Here is a 17,833-nt window from a genome sequence, read left to right on the forward strand (position 1 = left end):
GTAAATCGAACACTAAGATTAGAAATGTAAAGAAAAAAAGGGAAGAACGTTGGAAAACATCTACCCAAAGATGTTAGGAAGAAAAGGAAACCGAGAAGAAGCCATTATAGAAGTTGGCTTTTGACACTGAAAAGCATATGGTAATATTTCGAAATGTTTTTCTTAGGCTTAAGTGTTAGGAGACCTAGAAAGTTAAGAACCCTTAAGGGGCTTCTTAAAGGTCCTTGAAATCTATTCTGTGTAGATTGGCGAACACAAGGATAAAAATTTATGTCCTCGTCCTTAAAGGGATTAGTCACAATCAAAGAATGGATTAATCTTTCACTTCATTATCCTTTTTTTCCTTCTACTGCCATAAAAAGTAAAATTACTCTTTCACTCATTATTTCTTCATAAATTACAAATAGAAAAGACTGAAGATATATTTTACTTGAATTGCATTGTTATTAAGGCTATGCACAAGTAAAATCACAGGTTCTGCTCCCACCTCCCTATAATTTTTGTCCTTTTACTTCCATTCAACACAGAAAAACTATTCTGACTAATGAATGCATGGAATTTTAAGGGACTGACTCAATGGTAATGTTCATAAAATATGATAACATTTATGCCTCCTCATTACTGTCTCTGGCCTCAATTCCCTGCTATTCTCCTGGTGCATCTCTCATGAAGGTTTCCTTTATCTCCATAGCCATAGCCTCATAATCTGTCACTTTATTGATTCACAAGATATCCCCTCCCCAATCTTCCACCAATACTAGTTCACAATCTAATCCCTACTATCTGTTCTCTTTACATATGCTGGCAAAAATAGAATTCTGCTTACTTTACACACCATAAATTTTTGTATTACCTAAACTGGTCCCTTACCACTGCTTGGCAATGTCTGTTCTACACTTAGGTTTTGCTTCTTTTATTTCCCATGATAACTGATAAAATTTTTCCTTTTTTGAGCACCTAACTGTACTCCTATCCCTACTCCCTTACAGCATATGGTTAACCACCCACTTTTTTGAAAAGCTGGAAGTCATCCTACTTGAGCCCCTTCAGCTTCCCAACTCAGTTTTCCAAAACTTCTTAGCATCACCACCCATTTTCTCCTCCTTTCCTCTTGGCTCAGAGGAAGGAATCTTCCTCCTACTTTCCCAGGTTTTATCCAAATCCTCTCATAAATCCCTTTAGAATCTATATGGAATGAATCATTCTCTCAGTTCAACTGTCTTCATTCTTTCTCTACTGGGTAGCTTCTATCCAGCTGCCTACAAACATGTTCAGATCATTCTAATCTTTAAAAAAGCATTCTTTCTTCCTCATCTAGCCATCAATCCATCTTTTTTTCTTGTCTCCTTGAAAGTTCTTGAAAGTTTTTCTGATCCTTCAACTTTTTTACCATCCGCTCTCTCCTCAATCTGCTGCAACATGACTTTTAACCCTACCATCTACTGAAACTGTTGTCTCAAAGGTCACCATTGATAACCTTTCATCAGTTCCAATAGTGTTTCTCAGGTCTTCTACTCTGATCTTTCTGCAGTTTTTGACATTGTTAATTACTATTCTTTCTAGACACTATCTCATCCTTAATAAGAGAATCATTTGGTCTCCAAGATCACAGAATCCAACAGCTTCCAAGACATTACCTTTATTTGGTTCTCCTATATCTAGAAAACTCCTTTTGCTTCTTCCCCTAGCCCTTCTTGCTCATGTCCTTGTACTTCAGGCATACTGGGATATTCACTATTCTTCTACACGGTCCCTATTTTTTTTTGCTTCTATGTGTTTACTCACATGCTTCTATACTAGGAATGCCTTTTCTCTTACTTGTTAAAGTACTACCCTTCTTTTAAAGCATAGCTCAATGCTTCCATGAAGCTTTTCTTTTTGAATCTTCCCCATCAGTAATACTGTTTCTACCTTCAGACTACTTACAGCACTTTATAATACCTATTTATTGAATTGAGGTTAGAAGTGGTATTTGTATATGGGCAATGAATATTCGGATAAATATGGAAATGTGAATATATTTCCTTTAAGGAAAAAACCCAAGTTTTATCATACTGACTCATCTATTAGGTTCAGAATTACATTAACTCCTTTGTGTGCAAATGAAATGCAGTATGTATCGATAATGAAAAATCAAATTATGTTTAGAACAGATTTGTATTAATTGCATTTTGTTGTAAAAGCTATTGTGTTAATTTGTTGCCCCTTTCTTCCTATGGTATTATATGTTGTAACTGAATCCTTTAACCAAGATTCACTTTGGATATTCAGGGAATGTTGAGTCTTGGCAAAAGTATTGTAATAAGCCACCAACCTCTTTGTTCTTACTTTATGACTTCCAATGCTTGAAAAATTCTGCTTAGTAATCAACTTTCTTTTTTTTTTAATGTTTATTTATTTATTTTTAGTTTTCAACATTCAGTTCCACAAAATTTTGAGTTCCAAATTTTCTCCTCCTATCTCTCCCCTACCCCATTCCATAGTGCCTTGCATTCTGATTACCCCTTCCCTCAATGTGCCCTCCCTTCTATCACACCCCTCCCTTCCCTTATCCCCATCTACTCTCTTTTCTTGTAGGGCAAGATAGATTTCTATACCCCATTACCTGTATTTCTTATTTCCCAGTTGTATGCAAAAACAATTCTCAACATTCGTTCCTAATACTTTGAATTCCAACTTTTCTCCCTTCCCCTTTCCCCACCCATCCCCACTGAGAAGGCAAGCAATTCAATATAGGCAGTAACCAAATTTCTTAACTATAAGTTTAGCCATGTGGAACAAGAAGAACATTATTGAGCAGAAGAGGGGAGGAACTTGAAATCTAAGAGTGCTAAGCTGTGGATGGTAGGGAAAGAAAGGCATTAATTTCTAAAGTCAAAGAGAAAGGTCAAAGTGCTGAAAAACAAAACCAATTCAAACCTATTGGCTGACAGGGCCTGAGTAAGATGCTAACTTCATTGCTTGAGGACATACCACAAATGATGAAACAAGAGATCTATTAAATTATTGAAATTTCAGTCATAATTAAAACATCATGTGAATTTTGTGGTTCTGCAGGAAAAAAAAATTAAGATCATTACTTGTCTCTGGGATCTAAGAGGGCCACTGTCCTTATGCAGGCAATTCCAAGGGAAGGAGAGTATGAATTTATAGTAGTTCACACTGGGGAACAAAGTAATTCTCCACTTCTGCCTGTTGATTACTGGGATTAATTTGGTAAGTGGGACTAAGGTGGGGGTTGGGGGGAATACAGCCTGGAGGCCATAGGTGGCCCTCTAAGTCCTCAAGTGTAGCCTTTCCTACCCCCCCCCCCACTCCCCTCATCTAGACAAACTCAATTTCATATCTATTCATCAAATCAAATGTTCTAGGGCTTTCTGCTGGATAATAGCAGTTACTATTTGTATTCAAAAGTAATTAAACTGTTTTTCTTTAAAAATAAAACATATTTCAGACTTTTATAAGTAAATGAAGTTTGAGACAGTGACTAACTTGAAAGGAAAGCGAATGATAGATGTCACTGACCATGTCTGATGGAAAGTACTAACATCTATCCAAAGCCGGGGTGACGAATTTAGTGGTAACACTGACTGGCTAGATTCAATGAGTAAGGGAGGACATTATATGGATTTCATAATACTCATAACTTCTTCCTGGTCACAGAACTCAATTACAAGAAAGAAAAACAATGAAATAAAGAATAGTTTTGTATATAGAAAGAGGATTCAGGAAACCTTTCTCTGGTAATGATGTCTCATCTGTGCATTTAGACACTGAGAAATAAAAATGGAGAAAATGTCAAAGTTCTGAAAAAAGTATATACACACATGTAGAGACAGAATTTTAAAAACATATTTAAATATATATTGAATAAATATAAACATATATACATATGTATATATTTATATAATTAACCCACAATTCTCTTTCAGTTTGTGTTTTGAGTTCTGTCCCTAGAAAGAGGTCATACATATGATAATACATCTTGTATCACTCTTACCCCCAAAAGGATGTAAGCTTCTTGAGGAAAGAGGCTGTTTCATCTTCACTTCATCCCTAGCAGTTAGTGTTATGTTTTGTATCTAGGCATTTAGTGAATGCTTGTTAAATGGAATGTCCTGTCTCTATTTCATGGCTGTAGCAAGTAAGTGATCATTAAATCAGTTTCTCTCTGTCCAAATCTGAGTTTTCACCACCTTTTCTAATATGCACATCAATCTATGATCTCATCAATTTGGATATTCCCTCCAGCCTTGACAATGGAAACCCATTCATGGCTCTTCATCAACTCTTGTTGATAATAAGTTTACTGCAGAGGTGCGCCCAACATATTGGGGCCTTCTTGGCTTTCTCTCAAAATCCTGAGGATACCAGTAGAACCTACAAATTGTCCACCTGTCATTTATGAAGTGTTCAAATATATATAGGTGGAAAATTCACTTCTGCCCCTAACATGCTTTACTTCTGTGAGGCTTCTCTGTTCTTTCTTTCTTACTTCCTTTTCCCCAACTTCTACTAGTCTGGCTGTATGCCTTTTTTTAAGTCTTTATTGTGAACATATGTATCATTTCCCCCTCCCTACCTTTTTCCCCTTTCCTCATATTAATCTCATAGGCCTACTGTGGACTTTCCCCATTCTGCCACCTTTGAACGTCATCTCCTTGAATCAGAGACTGTTTTTGCTTTTTCTTTGTATCCAGTACAGTGCCTCAAACACAGTGAGTACTTATGTTTATTGAGGGATTTATTGATTGAATTCTGCCTGTTGAAATTCTTCCCTCCAAGACCTAGTTCAGGTGACACCTCCAGTGCGTATTCCCTGACTCTCTGTCTCCTAAGCCCTCCCCTCCCCTATATTCACACATCCAGAAATCAGCTCCCTCAGATATCTTCAAGATCTGCGTGGATCCTTCCTCTGCAAGGATAATATTCTAATGTCATTTGTCTACACTTTATGTACTGGATAATGAGTTCCTTGAGGGAAAGGATTGTGTCACACATATAAGAGTCTTTGTATCCCCAGGTGCCTCGTGTAGACACTTAAATGTATTAAACTGAAATCCTTGACTAGATTTCAAAGTCTTCTAGATGGAGAGTAACCCCTCTACAGAGTAATCCCTTACTTAAATTTCCAAAATGTTTGTACAATTTACAGGTTTTCCATTTTCATTATGTTTTCTAAAACATGCACCCAAAACACTTTCTAAGTCTCTCCATAGTTTGAGAGTGACACTGAGAAAGAAAAAATAAAGGTTCCTATGACAAAGAAAGGGAGAATGCACTTGCTGTGACAGCCAAGGCATAGCCAGCTTCTCCACTGGTCAAAGCAGGAGGGTTCTTCATTAACCAAGACCCAGCATTTCACTTCTGAGTCTTAATGGTGACATTGGAAAAGTGTAGATAGACAACCACTTGCCTATTGAGTCTGTGCACTATTTCATCCTAATGCTGTTACAATAATCACTCTTTCCCAGCTCATTTCATTCATTAGTCATTAAGAAAATAAAGTACATTTTGTTACTACTGAGGGACTCTTACAGTGATAGGGATAAATGTGATCAGCCATGAAGTCCATGGTGGTTTTTGTTTTTTTTGTTATTCTTTCTCTCTCTCTCTCTCTTTCTCTCTCTCTCTCTCTCTCTCTCTCTCTCTCTCTCTCTCTCTCTCTCTCTCTCTCTCTCTCTCTCTCTCTGTTTCTCTCAATAATTGTAGTAATTCTGAAGTTTAGTAGGTTTCAATAGGTCCACCAAAACTTGTAAAAATGAGTTGTTTAGATTTACTTTACTAATAATAGAACTTTGTAGACTAGATTTTCTGCAAACATTGGCAGGAGAGATTTCTAACACTGTTCTTTTGAAAGAATCAACATCAAACTTTGAAACTTGTGTACTCATTATTTAGTAGGTAAATAACTGAAAATTCGTAAGACTGACCCATTATTGCATTAAAGAAAAACATGAGTACCATTTGTGGAAAGAGTCTTTAATATGTCCTTCAGTATTGCATTTTATACATAAAGTATAATTTTGGCAAGTATCAATTTTCCATGTTTATCTAGGAATATCTTTGGAAGTGGTTTTCACCCCAGAGGAATATTTAACCAAACAGTTGCATTTCTTTGTAGGAGGTAGGGCACAGGGTACAAATGCAATCCAAAGTATTTTTAGATGTACTCAGGTACCATCTACATGTAAATCAAAGCTTTGATTTACATCCAAGGTGGTTATTAGATGCATAGCCTGAAGCATCTGAAGGCCACATTATCATGCTTACAACACAAAAGATGTACAGTCAGCTTTTAAAAATTTAAATTGGGTAGAATTATTGACTTCTTGTTAAGTGATCCATAGACCTCAAGTATCACATTCATTTGAAAGCTGACAACAGTGATTAAAACAAAGCAGGGCACCAATATAGAATTAGCAAGCCAAGGAGAAAGAGAGCAAGTAGGGAAGGAGTTCAAGACAATGTGAGGAAATTGAATTATATTTTGTTTCATATTTCTTCCTGATCTTTTCTGTTATGTTTGGGGTCTATCAGTAGCCTCCACTGACACAAACTCCAGTCCTCTAAGAAAACCAAAAATGCTGTTGTTCTGAATCCTTTCAACCTTATCCTCTTCCCAAGTGCTAGAGAGTTTAGCTCTTCAATTTGTTCCCTGGTTACCCCATGATGCTCAACCTCCAGCTGAGCATTCACTCACACAATGAAAAGAATTTGTAGAATATTTCCTTTATGCTCATATGACCATGGAATGTATTGCCAATTCAGTCTCTGCTGTGGGCTGCATTCTCTGGTTTGTTATTGTAATTGTCATCACAGATATTAGTGATTAAGCACGTTGTGAAATGCACCTATATAAAATGCCCAGAGTGAATAAAGAGCAGCTGCAGAATCTTTTTCTTTCTACTCAGAATTTTATGATACTATCTGATGGACAATTCAATTTCAAAAATAAAACTAAGAAGTCTGCATATAGGTTAAAAAAAATAAGCTGTAAAAATTGCACCATTGTTGTTTTCAATGGTTCTGACAAAATTTACATTTTGGTCAATTTTCTGAAAGCAACCCACTAGGAATATTGTGGCGACGTAGAATGATATATTTTTATTCAAATTATTTTGTGATATGAGTGCAATGTGACCATTTGATTTCTGGATGCAGGTTATATGAGGTTATAACAATAAAAGTATTCTACAAATTATATCTTTTGTACATTACATTTATGATGCCGGATGCCTCTACTTGGAAACTTCAACATATCAGCAGCTCCACTTATCCCAAACTGAACTCTTCTGCTTTCCTTAGCAAATGAGTGTTCTCCTGGTGACTACTCTATTTGCTGTTAATAACTCTACTAATCATTCAGGCTAAGAATCTTTAAGCCATTTTGAACTCCTCCCTCTTTCTCAACTCTACATCCAATGTATTATCAAGAGCTTCCCATTTGTCCACCATGACACATCTTTCATTTGTCCCTTTTCATTCCCACGCTTTCAGCACCCTAGTCTAGGCCCTCATTATTTTTGACCTGGACTATTACAGGAACCTAACTAGTTTCTTTGCCTCTAATCCCATTCCAAACTATCCTGTGCACTACTGTCACATTAATATTTTATTTTTTTTTTTAATTAAATTTATTTATTTAACTTTTAGCATTCATTTTCACAAAATTTTGGGTTACAAATTTTCTCCCCTTTTATCCCCTCCCCCCCCAAACACCAAGCATTCTAATTGCCCCTATGACCAATCTGCTTTCTCTTCTATCATCCCTCTCTGCCCTTGTCTCCGTCTTCTCTTTTGTCCTGTAGGGCCAGATAGCTTTCTATACCCCTTTACCTGTATTTCTTATTTCCTAGTGGCAAGAACATTACTTGACAGTTGATCCTAACACTTTGAGTTCCACCTTCTTTACCTCCCTCCCTCTCCACCCCTTCCCTTTGGAAAGCAAGCAATTCAATATAGGCCAAATCTGTGTAGTTTTGCAAATGACTTCCATAATAGTTGTGTTGTATAGGACTAACTATATTTCCCTCCATCCTATCCTGTCCCCCATTACTTCTATTCTCTTTTGATCCTATCCCTCCCCATGAGTGTCGACCTCAAATTGCACTCTCCTCCCCATGCCCTCCCTTCTATCATCCCCCCCCACTCTGCTTATCCCCTTATCCTCCACTTTCCTGTGTTGTAAGATAGGTTTTCATACCAAAATGAGTAGGCATTTTATTCTTTCCTTTAGTGGAATGTGATGAGAGTAGACTTCATGTTTTTCTCTCACCTCCCCTCTTTATCCCTCCACTAATGAGTCTTTTGCTTGCCTCTTTCATGAGAGATAATTTGCCCCATTCAATTTCTCCCTTTCTCCTCCCAATATATTTCTCTCTCACTGCTTGATTTCATTTTTTTTTAAAGATATGATCCCATCCTCTTCAATTCACTCTGTGCACTCTGTCTCTATGTATGTGTGCGTGTGTGCATGTGTGTGTGTGTGTAATCCCACCCAGTACCCAGATACTGAAATGTTTCAAGAGTTAGAAATATTGTCTTTCCATGTAGGAATGTAAACAGTTCAGCTTTAGTAAGTCCCTTATGACTTCTCTTTGCTGTTCACCTTTTCATGGTTCTCTTCATTCTTGTGTTTGGAAGTCAAATTTTCTTTTCAGCTCTGGTCTTTTCATCAAGAATATTTGAAAATCCTCTATTTCATTGAAAGACCAATTTTTCCCCTGAAGTATTATACTCAGTTTTGCTGGGTAGGTGATTCTTGGTTTTAGTCCTAGTTCCTTTGACTTCTGGAATATCCTATTCCATGCCCTTCGATTCCTTAATGTAGAGGCTGCTAGATCTTGTGTTATCCTGATTGTATTTCCACAATACTTGAATTGTTTCTTTCTAGCTGCTTGCAATATTTTCTCCTTGACCTGGGAACTCTGGAATTTGGCCACAATGTTCCTAGGAGTTTCTCTTTTTGGATCTCCTTCAGGCAGTGTTCTGTGGATTCCTTGAATATTTATTTTGCCCTCTGGTTCTAGAATCTCAGGGCAGTTTTCCTTGATAATTTCATGAAAGATGATGTCTAGGCTCTTCTTTTGATCATGGCTTTCAGGTAGTCTCGTAATTTTTAAATTGTCTCTCCTGGATCTATTTTCCAGGTCTGTTGTTTTTCCAATGAGATATTTCACATTATCTTCCATTTTTCCATTCTTCTCTCTTTGTTCTGTGATATCTTGCTTTCTCATAAAGTCCTTAGCCTCCATCTGTGCCATTTTAATTTTGAAAGAACTATTTTCTTCAGTGAGCTTTTGAATTTCCTTTTCCATTTGACTAATTCTGCTTTTGAAAGCATTCTTCTTCTCATTGGCTTTTTGAACCTCTTTTGCCAATTGAGTTAGGCTAGTTTTCAAGGTGTTAATTTCTTCAACATTTTTTTGGGTCTCCTTTAGCAGGGAGCTAATCTGCTGTTCATGCTTTGACTTCATGTTTCTCATTTCTCTTCCCACCTTTTCCTCTACCTCTCTAACTTGATTTTCAAAATTCTTTTTGAGCTCTTCCATGGCCTGAGCCCATTGGGTGGGCTGGGACACAGAAGCCTTGATTTCTGTGTCTTTGCCTTATGGTAAGCATTGTTCTTCCTCATCAGAAAGGAAGGGAGGAAATGCCTGTTCTCCAAGAAAGTAACCTTCAATAGTCTTATTTCTTTTCCCTTTTCTGGGCATTTTCCCAGCCAGTGACTTGACCTCTGAATATTCTCCTCACACCCACCTCGCCTCCTGATCCTCCCAGCCAGCGTTTGGGGTCTGAGATTCAAATGCTGCTTCCAGCCTTAAGGCTTTTGGCGGGGGCAGGGCTGCTATTCAGTGTGAGAATTAAGTTCGGGTGGTCAGGTCGGGGCAGGGCCACCTCTCAGGCTCAGTTACCTCAGGGGGTTTATGCACAGACCTTCCACAATGGATTCAGGCTCCCACCCACTTGGGGAGTCCCGGTCTGCAGCCGCCTCTCAGCTTCTACCTCCTGGGGGGGGCCTGAATTATGGGGGCACCCCACTCCCCTCTCGACCCACCAAAGAGACTCTCTCACTGACCCCCGTCACCTGTGGGTGGAGGTACTTGTGCGGCCGCTGGAGATCCCGTCCCTGAAGCCTGTTCGGATCTGTTTCTCTCGGTGCTGCGGCTGCGGCCACAGCAGGTCTGGGCTGGGCTCCGCGGAGGTTTGCAGGTCCCTCTGTGGGTGGAGGGACCCATGTGGCCGCTGGAGATCCCGTCCCTGAAGCCCGCTCGGATCTTTTCCTCTCAGTGCCGTGGCTGCGGCAGGGTTGCACTCAGCTCCCAGTCCCGGCGCCCAGTCCGCAGCGCGAAGGACCCCCCGCGAGAGGTTTGCAGGTCTCTCCGGAACAGAAATCTCCCTTGCTCCAATATTCTGTGGCCTCTGGGTGCAGAATTCGCCGTGAGTTACTCCCCTGTAGCCGTTCTACGGGTTGTGGGCTCGGAGCTATGTGTATGTGTGTCTTTCTACCCACATTAATATTTTAAAAAAAAAGCTTTAAAAAGGTCCATGCCTTGCTTGAGAATCTTCAAGGGCTTTCTTGTGTGCTAAGTAAAGTCCCAAGGTCCTAATTTAAGGCCCTTGACAATTTGGTTCAAGCCTACATTGGCTCCTGCTACCACACAGACTGAAGGGTGTACGGAGTGTTCAAAGAAGACTGACCCCTCTGGTGTGAGGGCTGCTGAGCCCTTTTCAGGGCTGCTCATCCACCTTTGGTGTCTATCTGGCACTCAACTCTCACCTGTTGCTTCAAGGAGCTATAGTATGTGTGGTGACCACATTCTGGTAACCATCTTGGCAGATGAGCTAAACCAGCTTGAGGGTAACTGATGGGCCTCAGATCCATAGGTGAATTAGGGAAATGTCTGCCCCAAACATGTGAAAACTTCCACCTTAGAACGGGCAGATGAGAACAATTTGTTCCAATGGGTATTAAGGCAGCTGTAGCAGGTGGAATACTTAGAGCTTAGTTAAATGTTGAAGACTCTAGGGTCATCCACTGAATGCTGAGCCATTGTTAATCATCTTGAATTTTGTTTTTGCCACTGGACGTTAATGACTCTGGAAAAGAGAACAAAGATGATGACTTTGTGCAACTTCACCTCACTTAAATCTAATTGGCTCTCGAGCAAGGCAACGCCCTGTGATGTCCTTGGTCATCTCCAAAAACATAACACATACTGAACCCCTCAGCCAAACGAGATTATTTGCCATTCCCAAACATTTCTTTCTTTCTTCCATGCTCTGTTCATGCCATTTTTCTAATGGAATGAACTCACTGCTATTTCTACCTTTTGTATTTCTGCTCATCCTTAGTGCTACCTCAAACACCCCTTGATCCATGAGACCCTGAACCCTGAACTGGCTCCAGTTTAAACTAATATTCTTCCTCTGAACTCATAGCATTTATATTTCTCTGGAGGTACTTATTTTGCAGTCATAAGTTAGAGAGCTTTAGCATGTCTTATCTCTACTACTAGATATAAAGCCTCTTGAGAGGAGGGGCTATCACGTTCATCTGTGTATTCCTCAAAATTCTTAGTTCAGTACCTTGAAAACACTTGGCCCTCAGTAAGTATTTGGTGAAGGAATTGCTAAAGAAAAATGTGTGATTAGAAATCTATTGCATGTGGTCATTTAAAAGGGGCTATTTTGAGATATTTTAGTGTTCCCCAAAGCTACAGTTGACTTTGTGTGTTCTAACATGTGGATAACCAGAAATCTCTTTAATCAGCACTTCTGGTTACATTGATAATTGGCGTTCTTAATGATAATCATGGCGCATGCACTGCAGACGCTGAGCAGCCTTTTGAATCACCAAAAAAAGATTAAATTCTCGTATTGTACTTTTAGTCTTCTGTGTATATAATACATTTTATGTGCTCATAGGATCAGAATGTTAAGGGAAAGAGAGATTATCTAGTCCAAACATGAGTCGAGGAAACAGAAGCCAGAGGGATTAAGTCCCTCAAGGTCACACAACTTGTAAATAGCAAAACTGGAATTCAAATGCAGATTTTCTAGCTTCAGATCAGGGGCTTTTTCCACTACTCATATTGGCTTTGAAAATGAGTAAGTTGAATAGTACATATAAGCATTTAAGAATGCTTAAATCTAACTGATAGCGTTATATTTCACTCTTTCAAGGATCTGTAATTCTTTTCTGTTGCTTGCTCCCTCCATAAACAATTATCACTTGCTCTTTGTGCCCAAGAATTCAGCCAACAGTAAAAGAAAAATCATCACTCCGTGTTTAACCCTCTGATGATAAGCCTCTGTGAAATTCGATAAATTAGTCTGCAGAAAATAGACATGCTGATGTTGGGCCTACATTTGAACCCGTTGAGCTTGGTAGAACTTGTCAGCTCATGGTCCACAGTTATAACCTTTTACAATTACTCAAGCACAGCTTTGACCAACATGTTATTCTTCTGCTTAGAAAATTCCAGGGGATCTCTATGATTGAATGCAAACTCCTCTCTCTGGCATTCAAAAGTCCTTCACAATCTGGCCTTAATCTACCTATCCAGTCTTATTTTGTATTATTCCCCTTGATGCACACTATGGTAGAGTCAACCTAGCCTTCCTTCTGTTCCTTTCATGTGACACTGCATCTCCTGTCTTTGTTGCTTAGGTCAAGCTATCTCCCTAAACCTGGAATGCCTTTCCTTCTGATATCTACCTCCCAGAATCTTCCTTCAAAGTTTCCTTCAAAGCTCAGCTCCAATGCCACCTCTTTATAGAAGATCTTTCTTGATTTCCCTAGCTGCTAGTGCCTTCTTCCCTCAAATTAGCTACTTTTATTTTGTACCTGTATTGTTCATCCTTCTCCTGGAGGACCAATGACATCATGAGGGTGATGTCTTGACTTGCATGTGAATTGGATTTAAGAGAATTTTCATGAAATAGCTGATGGAGCTGGGTATCTTAGTATGGGTTGCTTGTTATAACAGTCTCTCGCTAAAAGGATTGCTTTTGTGATTTGGGATTATGAAGTAATCTTTTATTGGTTTCTATGACTGGGGGCAATGTCAAAGGGGATTGGTGATTGATGAGCCTCCAAAATGTTACCTGTAGTTGAGAAAGGGGCTCTGGCTCTGGGCTCAAGTGGACCATGTTTAGACCTGAGGGAGACTGAGCCCTAAAAGAGAGGAGCGTTCAGGTTTTTCTTGAATTCTCTGGTTCATTAGGATCCCACCCTGGAGTTGAAGAAAATTTCTAAAGATTCTCTTCTAAGAAGGATTAACTGGATTCCTTCTTTAAAAAAAGTATTCAGTGTACAAAGTAGATATCTAGTATGGGAGAGCCATTTATTTCCTCCTCCACAAAAGAAATGTTTAAAACACAAAAGATTTCATAAATATGTGATAATTTCTTGAATGTAGAACAAATGCCCATCACCTATTATAGTCTATTGGGAGGCAAGAGACTGTGGAACAGGTTTTTATTTTCATTTCTGACCCCAGTAGCTCTGCAAATCACAAATCTAGATCTCCTGACAAACAAGAGCACAACATGACCTCCTTAGAAGTCCTTTGAATCCTTCTGGGAGTTTCTCTTGGTAGTGTTGCACCTTTCCTCCTCTAATTGGGGCTGGGGTGGGGAGGGAGAAGGACAGAATTCAGGTAGCACCTCCTATCAAGTGAGGAGCATTAACTCAATAATTTTCAGTTTCTTGAATTCATGAGGTAGCTACCGAGACTAGAAACATTCATCTCTCGTGATTACTATTGACCAAATAGTAAAGGGTAATAAATATGGATCAAATAGCCCTCTAAGAACTTGAAGACCAATCTTAGGCTCACCCAGACAACAAAAACCCTCCCTGCAGTGTTTTTATATGTAGCTACCATGGCTGCTAGAAAGGAAGAGGAAAGAAATACCCTCCTCCTCCCTTGCTCACAATCTAAGTAAGGTCCTAACTTACACCTCTCAGATTAGCCAAGGATAATTGTTGGAATTTTGTGGGAGGCCAGGCAGACTAATGCATTGTTGAATGGGTTCAACCATTCTGGATAGAAATTTGGAAGGAGAACTTAAGGCACTAATCTGTAGCTGTGATCCAGCAATACCACTATTAGGCATATATCTTAAAAAGTCAAAGACAGAAAGAAAGGGTACACACACAAGCAGTGGTATTATGCGGTAAGAAGTGATTACTACAATGAATTTGGGGAAATCTGAGAAGAGTTACATGGGCTCATCTTGAATGAAATAAGTAGAATCAGCATAACAGTTTAAACAATAATCACAGTAATGTGAAGGAAAAAAATTTTGAATGACTTCAGAAATCTGATAAATTTTTAGTGATTAATCATGACTTCAGATGATTGATGATGATATATACTTCCCTGCCACTACCTTGGCAGAGAGGTCATAGATAAAAAGATGAAATATAAAGCAATTTAAAAAAAAATCTTGACCAAAGTTTTGATCTATTTGGCTTGATAGTATATACACACACACACATACACACACATGCATATATAAATATTTCTATTTGGAGGAGGGGAGTTACTGGGTAGGACGAGTGATGCAAAAAATTTTCTCATTGGAAAAACAACTGACCTGGAAAACAGATCCAGGAAAGACAATTGAAAAATTATAGGAGTACCTGAAAGCCAGGATCAAGAAAAAAAAAAAAGATCCTAGATATCATCTTTCATGAAATTATCAAGAAAAACTGCCCTGATATTCTAGAATCAGAGGGTAAAATAGATATTGGAAGAATCTACCAATCACCTCCTGAAAGTGATCCTAAAAGAAAAACTCTTAGGAATATTGTAGTCAAATTCTAGAGTTCCCAGGTCAAGCAGAAAACATTGCAAGCAGCCAGAAAGAAACAATTCGAGTATTGTGTAACAGCTCCTACATTAAGGAATTGAAGGGCTTAGAATATGATATTCCAGAAGTCAAAGGAGCTAGAATTATAACCAAGAATCACTACCCTGCAAAACTGAGTATAATACGTCAGGGGAAAAAATGGTCATTCAATGAAATAGAGGATTTTCAAGCATTCTTGATGAAAAGGCCAGAGCTAAATAGAAAATTTGACTTTCAAGCACAAGAATCAAGAGATGCATGAAAAAGTAAACAGGAAAGAGAAATCATAAGGGACCTACTAAAGTTGAACTGTTTATATTCCTACATGGAAAGATAATATTTGTAACTCTTGAGACTTTTCTCAGTATTTGGGTAGATGGAGGGATTATATTCAAATAGGCAGAGGGTAGAGGGTGAGTTGAATAGGAAGGGATGATATCTAAAAAAATAAAATTAAGGGATGAGAGAGGAATATATTGGGAGGAGAAAGGGAGAAATAGAATGGGCCAAATTATCTTACATAAAAGAGGCAAAAAAAAAAGCTTTTTCAATGGAGGGGGAAACGGGGGATGTTAGAGGGGAAAAAGTGAACCTTACTCATCACATTTGGCTTAAGGAGGGAATAACATGAACATTCAATTTGGTATGAAAATCTATCTTACACTACAGGAAAGCAGGGGAGAAGGGGATAAATGTGGTGTGCGGGGGATGATAGAAGGGAGGGCAAATGGGAGGAGGGAGTAATTAGAAGTAAACACTTTTGGGGAGGGACAAGGTCAAAAGCGAGAATAGAATAAATGTGGGGCAGGATAGGATGGAGGGAAATACAGTTAGTCTTTCACAACATGACTTTTATGGAAGTCTTTTGCATAACTACCCACGTATAACCTATATTGAATTGCTTGCCTTCTCAGTGGGGATAGGTGGGGAAGGAGGAAGGGAAAGAAGTTGGAACTCAAAGTTTTAAAAACAAATGTTAAAAGCTGTTTTTATATGCAACTGGGAAATAAAAAATACAGGTAATGGGGTATAGAAATCTATCTTGCCCTACAAGAAAATTGAGGAATGGGAATAAAGGAAGGAAGAGGTGTGATAGAAGGGAGGGTAAATTGGGGGAAGGGATAATAAGAATGCACAATGTCTTGGGGTGGGGCAAGGGGAGAGATGGGAAGAAAATTCGGAACTCAAAATCTTGTGGAAACTAAAAATAAATAAATAAACACACACACACACAAAAATTATGCCACAAATGGATAAAGTACATTTAACTCTCAAGAGCTGAAAACTCAAAAAAACAATGTAAGAGAAGTTCATAGTGCCATTTGCAATCCTATTTTAATCTTCTTTTTATATTGAATGAAATGTTCATCTTTGTTAAGTTCAAAAATAAAAGTGTTTTCTCCAATAGAGCAATAGAAATTTGGTAGAGTTCTTGAAGTCCACAAGTTTCTGCCAAACAAACAAACAGACGGACAAGCACCTCTTAAATTTTGAGCCTAACAAATATGAATATTTTAATTTGAAAACAGTTTTCTGGTGGGAAGCCAGAAAACATCATTTCTGTACTCCTGTACTTTTAACAGAAATAAAGTACATTATTAGAAGCCAAAGAACGAATTAACTTCTTTTTATCAGGGTTGGTAAGTTTAATTGGCACAAAGTGTAGAAACTTAGAGGAAACAGACAGCTTATATTCTGGCTAAGAATAAATTGTGAATCACACCAGACACCACATTCTGGAGCCTGACCAAATTTAAGGAATGACATGGAAATAATCCAATGTCCAACAATCCCCCACCTCTATCCCCCAGTCACCATGTTGCCAAAGCAGCAATATGCTTTTAGTTGATATCAAAGACAAGGAAAATTAACTCAAAGGAAACGAAAGTTCAGTATTTGATTTGCAGGATTTCAGTTTCTCTTTGCTAACATAGTAAGTTCTTCTCCCAAAGCAAGCTGATTCATTTCAAATATTCTACAATGGAAGTGTGCCTCCTTAAAGGAAAGAGCTGAAAAGATGATTTTAAATGAATCCTTACAAAGTGACTTATGCTTTTCCATTAACATACATTATATTTTTACAGATGCATTCCCAGGGAAACCTATTTTGGTTCCAAGCAAAATATGTTGTTTGCTACCAACAAATTTCCTGATGGTTGATGGTTGGAGAGAAATTTCACTGTCCATCAGATATTGGAAAAATGTAATATGCTCCCCACTCTTTCCTCATGAAAATGTTTTCCAATGGCTGACAGAATATGAGGATATAGTCTGTCATCAACAAGTTAGAAAACCTCTGATCTTGGACTTGAGTAAATTTCTAATTTCTAAGAAATTAGAGATTCCTTAGAATTCCTTCCCTATCCCCAACCCCTATCATTACATCAAATTTGGAGGTCATCAAGTCCAAACCTTTCATTTTACTGCTGAGGAAACTGAGACCCATGCATATTGAGTGACTTTCCTAAGGTCACACAGGTAGTAGGTAGCAGAGTCCAATTTGAATCCAATAATTTGAATCCAATAAAACCACCATATGGGTCCTCATTGCCTCTCATCTGGATTATTGTCTTGTGACAATTTATTTCTGCCAGGCCTAGAGGCCTGTGTGGGCTACCCGAGTCTTCTTACCTCACCTCCGAGGTCTTTGGTTGGCCAAAACCGGATGCTCATATGAGAGAAAGGACGTTCCAGAGTCGAACAAGGGTTGAACTTTATTTCAGGGTCTAGTTACAAGTGCAGGGGGAGGTCTTCCTTAGGAGGAAGAGGGGGAGATTTCCTAAGGAGGCTAAGATCTTAAGGGATTGGAAGTAGAAGTACAAGCGGGGAGAGAGGGGGAGGGGAGAGAGGAAAGAAGAAAAGCGGAGCCTACTGTCCTCTTGGCTCCTCACGTGCTAAGAGAGCTTTCAGGCTTCCTCAATCCTACTTAACCTTCAGCCGCACAGTTTGCATCTCAATACCGTGCTGT

This window comes from Notamacropus eugenii, chromosome 5, assembly GCF_028372415.1.
Source record: "Notamacropus eugenii isolate mMacEug1 chromosome 5, mMacEug1.pri_v2, whole genome shotgun sequence".
Classification (NCBI taxonomy): Eukaryota; Metazoa; Chordata; class Mammalia; order Diprotodontia; family Macropodidae; genus Notamacropus; species Notamacropus eugenii.